Genomic DNA, 14,541 nt, shown 5'->3' with positions numbered 1-14,541 from the left:
CCCAGGCAGGATCAGCGTCACCTGTGCAGGTCTTTATTTCTTCTTACGAAGAGAAATGAGACAAATTTCAGAAACATGTTCATAATTATAACAGCATAAGTTCATGATTTAAAAGCAGAGGTTGCCACGGGTCCTTCCCGGAGCCCGGATGGGACCGATGCTGTGCTCCCCAGCGCTGATAGAAGCCAGCTGAGGGCATTAAGTGTGAACCTTTATCTCTGCTGACATGACATATTATTAAAAAGTATTTCGAGTAATCTTTTATTTCCTTAGCATTGCAACACATTTCAAGAACTTGGCCAGGGATCAACCAACCCTTTTTAATTTCCTACAATGAAAAATAAAACAAAAACAAAGCCCAATTGAGATGATATAATCAGGAACATTTTGAGGGTTTAGGTCAAATTAATATGTCAGAGAAGGGTTTTCAGGGGACTTGGAGAGCTTTAATCTGTCAAAGACTGACTCAGACCCTTCTCGGGCTTTGTAATCTTATTGTCTTTACCAAATTATGTGATGGTATGTCACGTATTAGCGTCATCAGAAAATCGAGCAAATAATCATTTGGCATAGAGTTCAGAATAACTAACTTAATTTTAAAGCAAGTGTTATACAATATGCCAGAAATGTTTGCTTAACTTGAAAATGATCTTTTAATACTGTCCATTAACCTGTTAAAGCACACAGGTAAATTCTAAACACGGGCTTTCCTGACCAATTTAGGGGCAGACTTCAGGAGATTTAATTGTGTTCATGCTGCTCTCGATTTTGCCAAGATTTACTCTGCATTTAACAAAACAAAACAAAACAAAACCCCAACAAAGCAAACCAAACCTGACTTGTGGCTTAGGGGTGATATTTTAATATCACCTGCCCTCAATTATGCATCTAATTCTTTTATATCTCCACCTGATATGTCATAGATTTATATAAAGCCACAATTATAAATTTGGTGCTAGGACATTTTCAGTTCTAACGGATAAACTCAAAGGATTGTTTGTCCTCTGCTTCACAAATTGTTAGCAAGAAAATATTTTAATTTTTTTTTTTTAGCATTTGGGAAAAAAAAAAAAAACCAAAAAAGCGGTTTCCAACCCTGCAGTTTCTAATCAGACAGATGCAGCCCCGCGTCGTGGTGTACCGTTAAACAAGCCCTGACTCCGTAACACAGCCTCGGCCGTCGCTCCACCGGCGGTTCGTCAGACGACGCGTACTCGGGGCTGCAGATGGCTGTGGGCGCATCTCTTTCCCCCGCTGGGTGTACGCAACGCGGGCTGCGCTCTGAGCAACCTCTTCGGGTGGTGAAACTCCTCTTCTCTTGCAGAGACGCAGCCAGAGCCAGCAAACAGCGGAGCCCAGGCCGGTCCCTCGTCCCCGCGTGCTCTCCCCTCCCCAGCCTTGGTGGCACCAACCACATCTGCCCTCGCCTCTTCCCTTTCAAAATCTTTCCTCTCCTGTAAAAATGTCCTTTAGGATGGATTTAACCACCTTTGCACGTGCTACTAACTTTTTATTCCAGCTCTCGCAGTCCAGTTTGCATTTTTTTTTTTCAGTTTCCCAACCTTGCCGTTACTAGTCAATAAATCATCTATTATTTTTTTTTAGATCCCAGCCTATTTGCTCGTCACGTTGTAAATGTAAATGTACGCGCTGCCTCAAATCTAATCTGGATAAACCTGACACTGGCGAAATGCAAGCTAATATCTAATATACCAATGTGCAAATAATATCATTCTCTTGGAAGAAAAAAATAAAATTAAACTTATGGATGATACAGTGTGCCACAAACAGCTGCCACTGTCAGCGCAGGAACGGGATGGCAGGTTCGTTAAAGCTATAATAAACCAGTTTCTAAACGCTCTGGCTAATGCGCAGGCTGCGAGTGGAGTGGATGTGGCTGGCAGCTCAATAACCCTTCTGTGGGCTGAAATAACGCCGGTTTGGGTTCCATGGGAACTGGAATTTGTAATATTCAACTTTAATTTTTGTAAATGCAACTACCACTCCATACGAATTATTAGCTAATTACTTATTGACGGATTAACAAATACTTCTTTTTCTAAAATACAATCTTTTAAACAGAAACTCCCGAAGACTAAGTAGATCTTGGCAGAAAACACCCGTCGTAGCTTAGAACAGCGCTTAGGAGATTGTTTTCCCTTACATTCTCGAATGTCCAGTCCCACAGCAAAGCTTTAATTTCAGTCTCCATCTTATTTTCCCCCTAATGAACTTTGAAAAACCCCTGCTCTTATACCCAAGCGCAGTGCGATAACGTGCGTTCTCCGTCCCCCGTTGGGCTGCGGCACCTCCGTGCTGACGCTGCGATGTCCGAAGCGGGAGGTGATGCCATGGTTCAGCCCGTCCTTGCTCTCAGGAACGCCCCGAATTAATTTCATGGCAAAAATGGCAGGTCTGGGGAAGAAAAGGCCAGCTTACGGCGGTGGACAGCTGGTGTTGAAGTCTCTCCGTCGGTTGACCTCCTAAGGAGGTTCTTCACCGCCACGTGCGCTGCATTAGTTAAAGATATATTAAAATAAATCTCTGTTATGTTATTTTATACGTAAGCCCCCCCCCCAAAAGGCTGCACAGGGAATAGGATTAAACTTTAAGGAAATGATTCAGTGAAGTAAAAACAATATATACAGCATTTGGGGAGAGTTAAATCAAATTAGGGGACTCGGATCGCTTCACGATGAGGGAAGGGTTGGTGGTGTTCCCCACCACAGCCAGGGAAGTCGAGGAAGGGTCAGTAATGTCCACCTGCCGTTGGGTAAGGATGAGACCACCGTGTGTACCTCCAGCACCAAGATGTGACATGCCACCACAAGGACTTTTCATCCAGCAGCTCCGGCTGCGGTCGTGTCCGCCCTTGAGAGCCTGGGGCTGCGTAGCGGGGCTTCTGTGAGATATCTCACGGCAACTTCAATATAATTCCTGGAAAAGCAAGATTTCTCCACTCTGGGCTGCGGGGAACATTTTTAAGGTCACTTTTTCTAGCCCAGCGCCTGGGTTTTGGCTGGTGGTTGTGTGCAAAGCATGAGAGTGAGAATCATAGAATAGAATCATAGAATGGTTTGGGTTGGAAGGGACCTCAAAGATCATCTAGTTCTAACCCCCCCCTTGCTATGGGCAGGGACACCCTCCACTAGACCTCATCCAAAGGAGAGGTTGCTCCATCCCTTCTCCAAGCACCTCCATCGGAGAAGCCCCTGCCAGCCTGGCCATCCCACCAAGCAGCTTTCCCACCACCTTTCCTTCATGATGACTTCTCCAGAGCAGAGAAAGAAGACCAAGAAATGGTCCCTTCCCCCCTCTAAGTACAGGGAAAAATTCCTGTCGTGTTGAACTTTTCTCATAATACTTAAAGAAAATACTTAAAGAATGTGTAATAATAGGGGATTTAGGGAGCGCAAAATTAACCACGTGGATGAAGCAGAAAACCTTTAGAATGGCACCGAAATGCATCCTGTCCGGCTTTACCGCAGGGAAGAGCTCCGGGGGAAGAGGGGGTGACCCCGCCTGAGCCCTGCGAGCTGCGGGACCCCCTGTCCCCAGGGCCCCCCCCGCTCTTCTCACCGGTGGAGCGTAGGGAGGAAAAAGCCAGAGTTCTCTGTTTAGCTGCCAGGGAAACCACACAGGAGAACTGAAATTAAAAATAGTTATGGGGAAGCTGATATCGAGTTATTCTATATTCCCGGGCAGGAGTGGAGCCGAGCAGACCCGGGGACGTGTTTCCTGCGACCCCCCCGCCTCCGCGCTGGGGCCAGGCAGGGTCCGGCCACGGAGCATCCCGGGGTCTTGGGAACCCCAACCGGGGCCTTATCAGCAGTGAGCCCTTTCGCGGGCGGGAACCTGAAAGCAAAAAGCCTCTCGAAAGAGGAAAATGATGTTATTTTTACAAAATACAGCCTGTGTTCTGGTTTGCTTCACGTTAAATAGTAACTGGATAGCTTGAGGCATCTTGGTGCTGGTGCATGTGGGGAAGGTCCTTTGATGGCCTTGATCACATCGTCTGCTCTGAAAGCAAAAATGGGCCAAAGTCTGCTGCGATGGCCAAGACCTGGGGCTGAGGAGGACGGCTCGACTGGCTGCTCATCAGGGGAGCGGAGGGTCCACAGTACCAGCACGTGTCCCAAAGAGGGTTGGGCTTGCAAAGCCCACCTGAATGGATGCTCGTGGCTATCGGGGTGAACGCTGCACCTCCCTGCAATAGCTGCCTCTCCCTCACCGTCGTTGCCCCAGCAGCACCCCAGAGCCCCTGTACCGGCCGCCAAAATCCCCGCGGAGGCTGTGTCCGCGCAGCCTCGGGGCTCACTCTGTGAGGAAGCGATGCGCCGTGGCTGGCGACGTCCGCGGCGCTGGGCCAGGACGGGGACGCTGGGGAGTCCCCAGGTGTCAGACGGAGCCTTCCGTGGTGCGGCCGAGAGCCTGCTCTGGAGGTTGGCTTAGAAAATCAGTCCTGCCAGGGACAGGCAGGCTTATTCACGCAGAAATTGCAGGTTCCTGGGGCTCACTCCTCTCTCTCCCCAAATGCTGATGTTTCCAACAAGCTTCGTTACCTCCTTCACCGGGCTTAGAGAAGGTGGGTCCAAACAAGATGCGGTGATTTATCCCCCGTCCTGCCAGTTCTGGGGCAGAGTGCTTTTCCAACTGTTCGGTTTCGACTGATTTCTTTCCACCGCCGCCGTCCCTGCACCACCAGCACTTCGCTGGAGGAGTCGGCCCCAAGACACGTTTGAGACTTTTCCATCCCTCCCTGTCTGGAAAGATAAACCTAAACTCTGGCCTTAAACTGAGCCTACACCTGGGAGAGATCGACCGGCTGCGGAGAAACTCCGCTTTGTTTCGCTATTCTATCCCCAGTTATTGCTGTTAATTATTGCTGTAAATGCAAATAGAGAGGGATGAGAAGAAAAGCTTGGAAGGGGTGATGCGCTGGGGAGAAGGACAATAAATCAAAAGGTTTGTAAGGAAGCTTTCATTCACCTTCGAAGCACGAAGTTTTTTGAGTTGTTAGCGTGCACTTTGGTTAAGGAAGCGACTTTTGAAATTAAACAGAAAAGATACGATCTTAATATTTCGTAAGATCTGCCAATACAAATATCTGTCGGCAGATATGTAAAATAATAGCTTGAAAAAAAACAAGAAAAAGAATCACACGAAATTTTCTAAGGAGGGTGATGTCACCCCCCAACCAAGCTATCTATTCTTTGTATTTGAAATTAAAACCGCGTGAACTCTCCGTGCAAAGCTGGGTGAAACTGCTTTTTCAAGCATCCCCTTAGGGATGATGGATATTATTTTCTGCTTTTAATTTTAAAGTAATAAATAAATGTGATTGACTTGCCACCCAATAGCACCGAGTCGTGCAAAAAAAGTAAACGCAATCCGCCCACGTTACTGTACAGGTAGTCGCTACAGAAAGCCTGTCAGAGAGGTCTGTCTGGGGCTAGCGTGGCTGGAGCAGAAGAAAATCAGCTTTAGCTGAACGGGTCAACAAGCTTCAGCTTCACGAGGAATTTCAGCTCAGAGAAGAGGAAAAATCTGTCTCCACGGTATTATCTCCCTTTCCAAAGTTTCCTTCTGGCTGCGCTGGGTCACAGGCTGCGCACTGTAAATTATACAGCCAAAAATCAAGCGATCTTTTTCAATAAGGGAAGAAGAAAACCATGCAATGTTTTAATACACGAAACAGTTCAACCTATGGCGCTCTCTTGTTTGCAAATGCGGACAGTTCTGTTGAGATCCAAAAACCACTCCAAACAATCAAAATTAGCAAATAACCATCTGGCCTGGTGGCTCAACACCTCCCCTGGCCATAAATTCAAATCCCAGCAACATTAGCAGGGGATTTGCTCTGAGAAACAAGCTCTGTCCTCAAGTAATGTAAAAACAAGGTGAGATGGGGAAGGCTCGCGGGAGAGCTGCGGCTCGAAGTGGAGCTGGCTCCAGCCGAGCATCCGTTGGCTTTCAGCAGGGAACAGGGCTCTTGGCTTGCAGGGACCATCCCCTCCTGGACTGTCAGTGCCCCATCCCATGGTTGGGCTCCCCGAGCCCTTCCTCGGGGTCTGCCACCCCCACCCAGCACCGTCCCCGCGGCGTTTCTCCAGCCTGCTCTGTCCCAGCTCCGAGACTCCACGCACGCTCTTGGGGTTCACCAGAGCCATCGTGGTCATGGCCCAGTGCCTACCAGCTACCGTTTTCTGTCTAAGGCCTCCAGGATCAAAGCAAGTCAGGTGTAGGTGCTAGAGGAAAGATCTTCCGATCTGAAATGTAAAATCCCCCGCTCCGGCTGGGGTTGCTATGATCTCCAAAGAGTTTTCCCACCCTTGGTTGGAGCTCACGCTGCCAAGTAGGAAGATTCGAAGGGACCAAAATAGGTTTCCTTGTTATGTGCAATACTTCTTCCATCTCAGCTCCTTTCCTTGCAGGTTTTTTTTTTTTTTTCTTTCAATAAACTGCAGTTTAAAATTAGAAATATGGGGATAATTTCTCTGAGAAGCCTTGTCAGGAGGCAGAAGAGACACCAGTAGAGCCCCAAAATCCTCGTAACCACCATGCTGCTGGGCACCGCAGCCCTGGGAGCTCGAGTCCTTGATCTGGAGCATCTGCCTTCATTGATACTCTGCCCTGCCACTCTTGGCCAGAGGTCTGTGTTATGATTATAGCTCACGCACAAAAAATTTGCCTCTTCCTAACCCTCAAGACCTGGAACTAGCAGCTGAGTCTGATTTTGGCTTTGCAGCAAGTTTTATCCATCGAAAAGTTGTGTATTTTTTGCACATCTGGTTGTATTTGGGAGTGATATTACCTTTCAGTGCTGCTCAAGTCTGTCTGTGCCCATTAGTTACCGGAGTAAATAGCCCCTCCATCTGCAGAAGTGCACTGAGGGGAACCTGGTGAACATTTTACATTGAAATATAATTGGTAATTCGTTAGCAATCCCATGTTTGAAGGCTTAGGACTGAGCACAGCTTTAAACCAGGGCAGGTTTTGTGTCTCCTACAATAGGGCCACCAAAGGCAGGAGGCTGGATGGCTCCTGCGCTGCCAGGAAAAGTAATTTGGGTTGGAAAAAACCCTCTGAAGAATGCATCTTATCCCAGAACATCACCCATGCCCTGTGCCACTGAGAACAAGTGGTCCTGAAACTCCTTGTATTTTTGTGAGAGCACCAAAGCCCCGCAGAGGTTGCCCAGAGCCAGCGACCACAGGAGATGCTCCAGCCCCGGCCAAAAGCCTCGGGGACACCCCATGGGCTCCGGTGAGCTTTGGCTTCTCTCTTCACTCCGCTTTCCCTCCCTCCTGGGACCAGCAGAGCCCGTAGCAGAGGGCCGGGGAGTTTCTAGGGAGACGGACCATATTTTTTTTTTCTGGAGTTCTGCCTACATTCGTGCGTCTGCTCGCTTTTATTGTCCCACATTCCATAAACTTAAAGCACTTCCATATATAACAGAATTAGTCCAGTTCACTGAAAAAAAAACCACGATAAAGCTCAGCACTGCTGATACCCAGTGCTCCCGCTCTGCACATCCTCCCACTCCCGATCCCGACCTACCCCAGAAACAATAAATTCAGTGACCCACCGAGGAGCTGGGGAAGCTTCGGTTACAGCACTGCTTTGCCGTCGGAGGGCGGGGAAGAACTCAAAACCCTTTTATTTAACGCAGTTTCAGGACGGGTTTTGTTAGCATCGCTCACCTGGCATTGCCCACCGCTCGGGCAGAGCGGAGCCGCGGGGCGGGGAGCTGCACGAGAGCCGCTGCCATCCTCCCAGCATCTCGGGGCGGGAGCGATGCTCAGAGCAGGAGCATCCCATCCGGAGACGGGATCAGGAGATACTGCCAGCGCTCTCTGCCCGACGGAGAAAGCCGGCAGATGGGAACCCTCCTGCTCACCGGGGCTCAATTAGCTGTAGATGATGAATCCCAGTTGCCTCGGAGAGATCGTTTCCCCGTCTGAAAGACCAGCCGCGGCTCTGAGGCCGCTTGCAGACACGCAGCCATCCCGACCGCGGCCCTGCCTGGCCCAGCTCAATGTGGTTTGTATTATCCTGGCCGGGCAGCTGGAGTTTGGAGGTAAGAGGACTGAAAAATGTATTATCTTCTAATTGTTCTAATGCAGGTGATAGACACGAGAGAGGGAGTGAAGCTGTACTCCACCGAGTTGTGGGAAATAAATATTCAAAAGACAGCGCTGGGATTATTTTCCCCTGCAGTTTATATTGACAATAAAATGCAAGCAGGAAGAGTAGTAGAAAATGAATACCAAAAAAAATGTCTTGCCTCCACGGCCGGCAAACACAGCTGAATGATGGAAAAGGGGGGTAGGAGGTCGGTGACTCGGTGACGGGGCTGGGCTGTGGCACCGCGGGGTTTATTGCCCGTTCTGGGGACGGCGGCGGCTCTCGCAAACCAGCCCGCGAGTTCCTGTCGGTGGTTGTGTGTGCGGACAAACCCTAGTTTGAAAACTGTCTCAGTTTGTTGACTGTCACAAAAATCAAGAACACATTGAGAATAATTTGCAAGACAAAAAGAAAAACCTTAATTTATCAAGGACTCCGTTCAACAAATAATGTTAAATATCTTCTACTACCGGCAAGCCTGCAAACCTCACACCGGGATTTCGCATGTGCCGGAGCCGACGCTGCTGCACGGAGCTCTCGGACAGTTTCTCAGTCATAAAGTTACGTAAAGTTTTAAATTTAAAGGAAGAAAGTTAAATGAAAAACTTGTAATGCTTTCTGGCTTGGCCTCTGTGCCTGCAATTCCATCTCAGAGCACCGTAATCGAGTGCGGTTGAAGGAAAACGATATTTTTTTACTTTCGGCAGTTTGTTTCCCTTCTCTTCCATCTCGGCTTTTCCTCTGCGTCCGTTGGCCAGGACCTTCTTCCCTCCTGCTGGAGGTTTAAAAGCAAGGAGGGGACAATACTATTGTTATTTATTATTAAAGGCAAAAGAAATTGGCCAAAAAAAAAAAAAAATCCAAGGGAAAGTGTAATGAATGGAATATTTTCAATTATGATTTTTATATGTATTAATTTTTTAAATTAAAATAGGTGGAATTGAATTAAGCCTGCCTGTGAGTCTACTGCCTCACGTCATCACAACAGCTACATCCACAGCTTATGAAAACAAACAGCAAAATACACTTAGCCGTGGTCCCGCTATTCATCATTTGTTTAATTATTTGCCTTCGGTTGGTTCGGTTCCGGGCGCTGTTTGTGCAAAACTCGCACCGGTGCACCCCTTGCACCCGTGGATTTGTCCAGTTCCGGGCAGAGGCGGATGGCAAAGGCAATAACCGGTTTCGGTGATTATGTATTATTAAGGGAGGGGGTTAAAGTCGCGGTAAAGTCGTGGTTCCCATCACCCAGCCACCTCCTGAGGGCCTGGCTTGAATGTTCCTGCAAAGAATGCAGAGAAAAGGTTAAAACCAGCAACTCTACAAAATAACCTTGCTGCTGGGGGGGGCGGGGAAAGAAGCCTTTCACTTTTGTATGGAATCAGCAAATGGTTTTGCTGACGGGTGGGGGGAAGGTCGGTGTCGTCCAGCATCCGCCCTGACACCCAGCTCCGTCCTTCGGCTCGGGTTTGGAGGCAGCGAAGGAAACCGGGACCCGACCCGGCGGTGCCTGCTGTGACGCTGGGGACACTTTTCAAATTCCCCAAGTTATTTTCTCTCTCTTTGAGCGAGAATCTCTGGCCGCGGCGCAGCCCGACCCGGCAGGGAGATTTCGGCAGGATTTGACGGGCGCAATAGAGGATATCCGGACTTTACGGTGCGGGCTGCACAAATTGACTGAAGCATCCACCGCATCCAGCATCCGTTTCTGAGGGCTGCTGAACGCGAGGAGGTGGACCTGCTTAGATTTACATGGCAAAATTCATCGGAAAAAGACGTGAATCCAAGGCTTATCATGCGATACCACGGGTTCTACCATATTGCATTACATGTAACACGTTTCTAATAGCTTTATAAACAAGTTCTGATGACAACTTCTTCCTCTTTGACTCGTTCCTCGGAAATCCAGGAGATTACTCCAGAAAGAAATCTAAATTATCCCTAATGTCCCGCTACCTTTGAAATCGATGGGAGCTCTGGCACTGATTTCTGGGCAGTCAGGATCTTGCGTTACATGAACAAAGGTATCGAAACCTGGCAGAACGCAAAGCACAAACGAGCCAGCAGTAATTTGGTTGAGGATGAAATATTTCTTACCCCACTTGCAAAAAGCCCTAGAGCAAAAGAACAGGAGGAGGAAAGCCTTCGCAATTAACCCCAGCTCATAAAGCTCGCTGCGAATGAAGTATTTTAAATTCCATTTAGATCTTTTTTTTTTTTTTTTAAAAAAGGCATATCTGTTTACATTTATAATGTTGGTATCATCCAGTACTTTAAATCAAATTATAGCTGTATCAGGCTGCTTAACAATATTTCTTTTTAATTAAGTTTACTAGTCCCACATGCATTTTTTTTTAAAAAATAAATTAAACAAACTTAATTAAATTACATGACAGGGCTTAGGTAAGACAGCAAAAAGCCCGGCAAGAGTATAAGGGTTGGTAAATCCTTTTGGATACACTCACATCTTGCACTGTTCCTAAACCCTGCAGCCCTGCAGGCAGCCTGAGGGAGGGGGCATCCCCTGCCCGCGCCCCGCAGCACCCGCAGCACCCAACACGCCCGGCGGTGCCCAGACCCCTCTCGCTCGTAGAAGGCGCTTACCCCTATATATGTTTTAAAATCCTGCTTTCCTGGAGACTTTAAACAGCTCAGGAAGCTCCTCCGAAAGCTGAGCATCCATGAATTCCCACTAATTTCCCTGCGTCGTAGGCGCACGAGCAGTGCATCAGGTTGGGGTGAAGACCCCCCTGATTTGGGGACCCTCTTGCCGGACAAACCCCAGCGGTGGGAGCTCCTGGGGGTCCCGGGGACATCACCCCCCCCACACAACCCCCGGCCCCGGCAGCAGCCAGGGCGCAAGGGAGAGCTCGGGGATTTCAGCATCCGTCCCCACGGGGTTTCGGTTTTATTTGATCGAAGAAACCCCACCAAAACCGGGCGGGGGTTGTGGCGGTTTTCACTTCGCAGAAGCTCCTTATTTTCGCAGAACGCAAACGCGCTTGTGCTCCGCAGCAACTACCAAGAAAAAGGCGGTTGCATTTTTACTGCGAAAACGTTAATAAAGAAGTACGGGATGAAGAAAAAGGAAGAGAAGGGGGGGGTGGGCAGCAGATTCTATGTGCAGACCCGGAGAGATTTCTGCTTCCGAGCACATGCTCCGGAGAGATGCTCCCCGAGCCGGGACAAGCTCCCGGGAGGGCACTCGCAGCCAGGGCATCCCATCGCTTTGCATTTTTCTGGTGCAAATAGCACAAAACTATCCAGAGCGTCTATCTTTAAAAGATAAAAAGATTGCTGCGATGACGGCAGCTGGGACTTATTGCGGCGGGGAAAGCCCCCGTGCTTGCACAGCACCTTTTCCAAGGAAGCACGAGATACGGCCGATAGCATCGGGCTGAATTTGCACCCCGAATAACCCATGGTCACGGTAAGATTACCGGGGACTTTTATGGGGGTTAAAATTGAATAATCTCATCGAGGGAGAGCGAAGCAGCAAATCCCCCTGTCTCCAGCCCTGCGGGAAGCACGGTGATGGGAGCAGAGGAGCGTAACGCCGCGCACGGCCACTGAAAAGCCTCACTGAGCTGTGGGGTCCCGACCATCCCTGAGACGAATTTGCCACCACCACCCCCCCCCCTCCCATGACAGACGGCCATCCCCACGCGCAGGGAACGGCCTTTCGGTCCTCTCCGTAATTGCCCCGACTCCGAGGGCTCCGCATCTGGGTCTGCAAGGATGAAGTCAGCCCCGGAGCCGCTACGGGCTGGAAATGATTTCACCGAGCTGCAATGCAGATGGATTAATTCCAGTACTGTAAAGTCAACATGGTTGAACACTGGCTACATCACAGTCTTCATTACTGAGGTCTGGATCGGGTTTTGATGAAGTAATTTCCCTTGGGTTTAGCACTTAGAAAACATATAGGGCGTCCTTCTTGGATTTGCCTGCAGAGCGGTGCCCCCCCGCCCCCCGCTCCCACCCACCCCAAATTGGCCTTTATCAGTTGCACATGGACCCCTGCGATTCGGAGGGGTTCCAAACGAGGCCCATATGGTCCGTGGCACACGATGCCCCAACAGTCGGACGCATGAAACGAGACGCAGTTTGGGCGCGTACGATGGATGTTATTAATAACGAACGACATAACACTCCGAGGCTGTATCTTCAAATGCAAGCAGACACGGGATGAGTGCGGATTAGCAATTCCTCCATCCTCCGTCACCAAATCGGCTCCCAAAGAGCTCAACGTCAGCTTTAGGTGCACCCCAAACCAGGAAGCCAACGCTCACCATCCCGCTCAATTTACGGTCTCCGAGACTGTAAAGAAGAGAGCCCTTCACGCAGCATAGATGTTTATTTTGTCATTTTGTTCTTAGCTATAAACCGTAATTCAATACTCGTCACGTGCAATTTGCTTCCGCGGGAAGTCGTTCTGCAAACGCGACTGAATTTTGCCCGGGCGCCAGGCTCCGCTCCCAGCGGTGGCATCTCCGAGACGCCCTCCTGCGCAGGGAGAAGCAGCTCTGCCACCTTCGTTTGACACCAGGCCCTGAGTGAAAGACACCTTTAAGGGCTAATTAGGCGGTCCCCCACATCCAATATTAATTCATTCACTTCCAAAGACCTCTTCCTATCACAGCTTGGGGTTGAATGCCAGCACCCAGGTCCTGGCTCCCTGGAAGAGGGAAGAAAATGCTCGTGGTCAGGTGAAACTAAAGCTGCACTTCAGTGTTTCAAACCCTGAAGGAGAATTTCAGTTGCACATCGGAAGCAGTACGCCAGTGGGTTTTCTGCTGCGTCTCACGCTGTCACCTCTTTTTAACATGCAGGGAGGGAAGGATGAGGCGTGCGAAACATCCGTGTGGTCTGTGCAAGGGGGTAAGCTGCATCCGTTCAGCAAACACCTCTCCTCTCTTTTGACTTCCCTTTAGAAGTTCAATTTAACCCATCCCTGCGTCACGCTCACCCTCCAGTGTTTACCCCATAAGGTTTTCTGAATACACCTTATAGCGCTACAAATATCTGCAATCAGCTGGCAACAATAAGCAAAACTATGGTAACGGAGAATAATGCTAAAATGCTGACGGAAAGCGCCGAGCGCACGTCCCCATGCAATCACCCTTCCGTGGGCGGCGTTGCAGGGGCAGAAACTCGGGGCGAAGCTGTGCTGGATCCGCGCGATGTGTCGAGGGGTCCCCCGAGCCGGCGGCTCTTGGCCAGGGTGGCCAAGGTGGCAGGCTGGGGTGGCAACTTGTTTTTTGATAATAAAAATAGAAACTATGTGCAGTTAAACTGAAGGAAAAGCGGGCAATTTGTGCGTGGTCAAACTGAAGCAGTTTGAGTGACTCAACGCCATTCTTCTTGAGTGAGTCTTTTCCTGGGGAGGGGAGGATGGGTGGCAGCAGGTCGGTGGGAAAAGGAGAGTCTTGCTCTCATTTGGGCTGAAATCACGTCGCCGGCCGGTGTCAGGGCTCTCCACGCCGGTCGGTGTTGGTCTCTGCCGTAAGAGAGGACGCGGCAAGGCTGGTGCCGTCTCCCTGTGCCCGCGGGATGGATCCGGCCCCCTGCCCACAGCCGCCGTGGGAGCAGAGGCTGTTTCGCCCACAGCTGGTCCTTGCGTGCCGTGTCTGCGCCGTGCTCGATACCGGTTTTGCTGTGGGGCTGAATTAAACCCCCTCGAAAGGCACAGGCTGCTGCTGCCCCAGCTATTTATTTGCTGCCCGTGCAATGCGTCCTTGCTGCAGCAACCGCTTCTTTCATCTCCAACGAGAAGCAGCGGCAGAAGCTGCTCCGTGTGTCCGTACAGCCACGGGACGGGGAGCGGGAGGTGCCCACGATCCCCCCGGATCTGCTGTGTGGGGGGGTCTTTGCTGTGAGCTCCGTCCATCCAGCTCACCCCTCGTCCTCACGTCCACTAATGATGCCGGGGGTGGCAACGGCTGCCGGGACCACCCGCTGCTGCGCCGGACCGGTGACAGCCCCGGGGACAGCAGCACCAGCTCCGGGCTGGGGGGATGCTAGCATGGGACTGGGGGTGCTGGCACCGGGGTTTGGGGGTGCTGGCACCGGGGTTTGGGGGTGCTGACACAATGCTGTTGGGTGGTGCCAGCACCACGCAGATTTTGGGACAGTAAAGGTTTTTATCACACGCCTCGTAAAACATCGCTGCTGCGATCCAAGTCTCCCGTGTGCCATCTTGAGGCAGGACCGTGCTCTCCTCCAGCCTCCAAACCCGGCGAGACAACGCCTGCCCTGCGGCATCGCACACGTTGCGCTGGGCCCGAAACCTCGCCCTGTTTTCTTGTGATGCTCATTGCTCGTGAAGTTTAACGGGAGCGCTCCCCGGCACGGGGCAGGGGATCGGAGGGACAGCCCAGCGGATGGGAATGGGAAATATTCTGGTTTATTATT

At 50.3% G+C, this 14,541-nt stretch overlaps 1 long non-coding RNA gene across 1 annotated transcript; it reads right to left on the bottom strand.

The window, feature by feature from the left end:
* Window positions 1-324: 324 nt before the first annotated feature.
* Window positions 325-11,252, bottom strand: LOC129212011 (uncharacterized). The gene is made up of 3 exons (XR_008579044.1): window positions 10,732-11,252; window positions 7,704-9,409; window positions 325-2,511 (listed from the first exon to the last, which is right to left on the bottom strand). It is a non-coding gene; the product is annotated as an uncharacterized LOC129212011 (long non-coding RNA).
* Window positions 11,253-14,541: the final 3,289 nt, after the last annotated feature.

This window comes from Grus americana, chromosome 12 (genome assembly GCF_028858705.1).
Source record: "Grus americana isolate bGruAme1 chromosome 12, bGruAme1.mat, whole genome shotgun sequence".
Classification (NCBI taxonomy): domain Eukaryota; kingdom Metazoa; phylum Chordata; class Aves; order Gruiformes; family Gruidae; genus Grus; species Grus americana.
The sequence above is the reverse complement of the archived record's forward strand: the minus strand, read 5'-3'. Positions and strand labels throughout refer to the sequence as shown.